Below are 4572 nucleotides of genomic sequence, written 5' to 3'. Positions count from 1 at the left end.
CCTGTCCGGGAAGGGGTGGGCACCGATTCAGCCGGCATCTCTCCTGACGTGAGCCACAGTGCAGGGTGCAGCAACAGTTGCAGCATCTGCAGGAGGGTGGTGTGGGGGGGCACCCCAGCAGAAGGGCTGGGGCACAGCAGAGAGAGCGGAGCAGAGGGCGAGGGGCTCCGTGGCTCCAGGAGCAGGTGGTCCAGGCAGCGGCTCTGCCGACGGAACCTGCAAGACCCAAATGCCGGGAGATTTTTAAACAACTGTTTGGCTAGGCAGCCGTGCGGGAACGTGCGGCTCACGGGAGGGCTCCTGCTTACTTTCCCCCTGGAAGGGCCAGGGGCCTGCGCACCAGACGTGGCCTTCTGGGCCTGCCTGCATGTGGGAAGGAGCAGGATGCCAGGAGGGCCCTCCAAGAGAAGGGAGGAGCGCAGAGGCCCCACAGTGGCCGCCTGTCTTCACGGGGTGCTGCGGGGCAGACTGAACTCCATGGCGGCTCTCCACCCTCCCCTGCAATTGGAGATCATCTGTCCCTCTGCTGAGCGGCGCCCCTCGAGCAGGAGCCAGCTCCAAATGAGAGAACCCAGAAATGGCCAGGAGGGAGTTAGGGTGAGAGCCTGAATCTGCAGCTGCCAGGAGTCCGTGCAGGAAAGCGGCCCCGCTCTGAACGGCTGCCAGCCCCCAAACTGGCTCTCAGTTTCTCATCTGTCATCGAGACAACTCCGAGAGTGAAAGCGGAGACTTGGCTGATTACTGAGAGGTCCCTTTCCACTCTGCCTGGGCGCCTGCAAACTCCGGCGTGAATCCGGCTGGAAGAGATTGGGCAGAAACCGGCCGGGTCGGGGAAGCTGTGCTCTGCAAGGCAGGAGGATCTATCATGAAGCCCGGAGGGGGCCTTTCTTCAGTAGGGAAGACACCTCCTTAGTTTGCCTGAGGGTGGAGAGAGACTCACCCTCAGCTTGGGACCCTTAAGATGGCAGCAGCTCTGAAGACCCATGCCGGAAAACTGGCCTGAGACCCACAAAGAACCAGAGAAAGCAGCTCCAAGTCACAATAATCACCAGCAGACGCAACCAGGAAACCAAACCAGTTAAGCGGCTGCATGTCAGCTGCCGGTCACGTCAGTAGATGGATTTCTGGTCCGGGCTCCTGAGGGCCCACGGGAAGCTGCCTCGGTCTCTCAAGCTGTCTACTCGGACGGGCAGAAGCTCTTTGGGCTCTCAGACGGGCAGCAGCTATTCCAGGTAAAAGCTTTTATGTGCAGGCTCCCCTCTGACAGCCCTGGAAGCAGGGAAACCTAGAAACCTCCTGTCTAGGATATTATCACAGCTAGGCAGGCTGAAATGAACGGGGTGCCAATTTTGGAGTTTGCCCATGGTTGCAAAGACCAAATAACTTCAGTTTTATAAAAAGGACATTTGACCTTAAGTACATAAGCAATCATTGACTACAAATAGGAAAAGTGTGCAGATGTACAGCAAAAGGCTAGGGGGAAAATCAAATTAATAGAAATGCACTCATTCCCCCCCCAGATCGAACTCTCATCCCTGCAAGTTTCTGGAGACAGGCAGAAATATCCAATTGGCTCCAGGTTTGTTGTTCGGGTTCTACTGGGACAGTTTCCTGCTTCTTTCTCTGTCTGGGGATCTCTCCAGACTACGGCACCCACCTGTGCCTCTTCCAGAGTCCCTTAGACGTCTGCTCTCTTTAATAAACGGAGAAGCTTCGTCTTCCCCAGGCTCTTCCACTGGAAAGTCAACAGGTAGAGACAGGAAAGGAGCACGGAGTCCCTGCTGCTGAGGTGCTCTCAGCCCACTCCTGTCCTGGCTCTGCTTTGTTTTGGAGTTTGTTCACTTCCAGCTTGGATGTCCAGGAGCCAGCTTGGGGAAGGGGTTACAAGCGGCGAACTCTAATCTGGCAAGCGGGTTTGATTCCCTGCTCCTCCATAGGCAGCCAACCTTGGGTTAGTCACAGTCCTGTTAGATCTGTTCTCACAGAGCAGTTCTGATAGAGCTCTCCCAGCCCCACTTACTTTGTGGGGAGGGGAAGGGAAGGAGATTGTACCCACTTGGAGACTCCTTCTGGTAAAAGAAAACAGGGTATAAAAACCAACCCTTCTTCTACCGCTGGACTCGCACCTGGCTCTCCTCCTGCAGCCCCAGCATTCACCTTGCAAAGTGACACACCTTTTCTACCCTCAGAAGCCAGAGGTCTGAGGGATCCACACAAAAAGGAGACCACCTGGCACTGGACCGGAGTAGAAAAGAGGGTCGGGCATCCTTGTGGGAGTCCCCTGGGACTCAGATCCTAATCCTGCCTTACACAGACCTTCCCCAGGTATGTTGATCTTAGCCTAATCCTTTAATATTTAAAGCAATCCTGATCTTGTTTGAAGAGACTTCCTGGCCTCTGGAGAAGGAGAGAGTGACAGATGTCAGGCTGCCCTGGTTCTTTGAGCCTATGCTCTCTGGGGGGGGGGGGGAGGTAGGTTTCCTTGAAGACCGTGTGGGGCGTGTGGGTGTGCCCTGCTTCCCCCCCCCCTTCCCCGCTTCTCTCATCTCTTTCGGGTCTGGCTCCACCCACCAGGTAGGCACAGGTGTTTCCGTAGCCCTGCTCCTCTCCCCTGCCCCTGCTCCAGACTGGCATCTTTCACTGCTCCAGAAGTCCGGGCTCCCATGAACTTTTAACTAAGGGGAAAGCCATCGTTCGAACCAACTTTATTTCAGAGCTACATCTTTACTCCCTTATTTCCCATCCATCATTTCCAGCACCAGCTGCCTTCCACCCTGTCAAAGGGGAAGTTCTGCAAAAGCTTATGAATTTTAAAGTAGCGTGTACGATCAATGAAGTCCCCCCCCCTAAAAAAATAAAGAGCGAGATTGGTTTTGTGGAATGAAACCGGGGGCAGTTACCAAGGCGGGGGAGCCAGCGGTACGAAGCCTGGCCCAGCGGTCCCCTCCCTGGGCCTCGGCCCGCCTCTGCTGGGCTGGAACCAGATTCCCAATTCCTTTGCCCGCCCGGGACGACGAGGAGTGTCGCGGGGTCTCCTTCCCTCGGCGGCAGCCCTGCCCTGTAGACAGCCTGCCAGGCTCACACCTCATTACTTGGCAACAGGTGCAAAGCAATAAATCAAGCAGAGAAAATGTCACTCAGCGGGGCCTCCCCGTCTCGGGAGACTCAATATTTTTCTTGATTCCCGCATCTGGATGTCAAGAGGAGGCAGGAGGCATCTTCGCAGTCCGCGGTCCTGGTCGGGGAGGCTGGCGACACACTGGGACGAGGAGGCCATCAACAAGTAGCTCCAGGTGAAAATAGCCTTCTTTGAGATAGAGATGTGAAATGCACCACAGAGATGTCGCTTGTTAAAAAAAAAAGTTTAGAACTGCAAAGAGAGACGCCGGGGTCTGATTTCCTTTGGCAGCTGAGCGGCCCTGGCCTTGGGGAAACGCACACCTGAGAAGAGCTGGGCCTTCGTATCCAAGGCACTGCGGGCAGAAAGTGAGACACTGGCTGACAGAGGGGAGCTTTATGCCCAGCCAGCACCTTGGCTTCAGCCTCACTGAGGGCTTCTGGGGCCCCCGGAAACTCCCGGAGATCTGGGGAAGGAAGGAGCCTGGGCCAGGCAGGGACCTCAGAGGTCACAAGGCCGCAGAATCCACCCTCCAAATCCCCCGCTTCACTGGATTTCTGAACGCTGGAGAAGAGCTGTGATTCCAGGGGATCGCCAGGCTGGCATCCCAAGCCAGGCACCTTCTGTAGTGCCCTGCACGTGTCTCTTTCAGCCTCCATTTCCTCTGTGCAAAACTTGAATAAAAATAAGGAGGAGGAGGAGGAGGAGGAGGAGGAGAAGGAAAAGGAGAAGGAGGAGGAGGAGGAGGAGGAGGAGGAGGAGGAGGAGGAGGAGAAGGGGAAGGAGAAGGAGAAGGAGAAGGAGAAGGGGAAGGGGAAGGGGAAGGGGAAGGAGAAGGGAGAAGGGAGAAGGGAGAAGGAGAAGGAGAAGGAGAAGGAGAAGGAGAAGGAGAAGGAGAAGGAGAAGAAGAAGAATTTTTTTGAGGGTAAAGGAAGCTTTTCCGTCAGTGGTGAAGTTATAACTAGAGTAATTGAGGGTCTCATTCAGTTGAGGGAAAGAGGCACCAAGACACAGATCCCTTCGGCTGTTTCAGCCGTCCCCGAAACTCCGGAGCCTGCAGGGATCCTGGGAATTCTGACTCCGGAGCAGACACAGAAAGGGCGGCTCTGAAATGCTGCCAAGGGAGTTGGTCTGCCGCTGCCAACGGAGTGTTTTTCTTCAGTGGCCAATCACAAGTCTTGCTGGACAAGACCCCTGCCCACCTTCTTAAAAAGAATTGATTTAGAGGGTGCCAGAAAGGTTGTCAGTTGGAGCAATGGTGCAAGTGGGCGTTACGTTTGGAAGGCCCGGTCTGCTTGTTTCTGCCGCTGGTGCAGCCGTCTGCAAGTCCCGCACAAGGAGCATAGCTGCAGGGATGGGCAGTTGTCCAGTGGCCAGGCTGATGAAGGGGCAAGCTAGAGGCTCCCATTCGTGCTCCGCCTTCCAGGGGTTCGGCTCGTGCTCCAAGACTTGCC

General features: G+C 55.7%; 1 long non-coding RNA gene across 1 annotated transcript; it reads left to right on the top strand.

The window, feature by feature from the left end:
- The first annotated feature begins 730 nt into the window (after positions 1-730).
- On the top strand, positions 731-2323 carry LOC143822192 (uncharacterized). The gene is made up of 3 exons (XR_013226067.1): positions 731-1232; positions 1521-1579; positions 2190-2323. It is a non-coding gene; the product is annotated as an uncharacterized LOC143822192 (long non-coding RNA).
- The last annotated feature ends 2249 nt before the right edge of the window (positions 2324-4572 follow it).

This window comes from Paroedura picta, chromosome 12 (genome assembly GCF_049243985.1).
Source record: "Paroedura picta isolate Pp20150507F chromosome 12, Ppicta_v3.0, whole genome shotgun sequence".
NCBI lineage: Eukaryota > Metazoa > Chordata > Lepidosauria > Squamata > Gekkonidae > Paroedura > Paroedura picta.
This window is presented reverse-complemented; position numbering and strand designations above follow the sequence as displayed.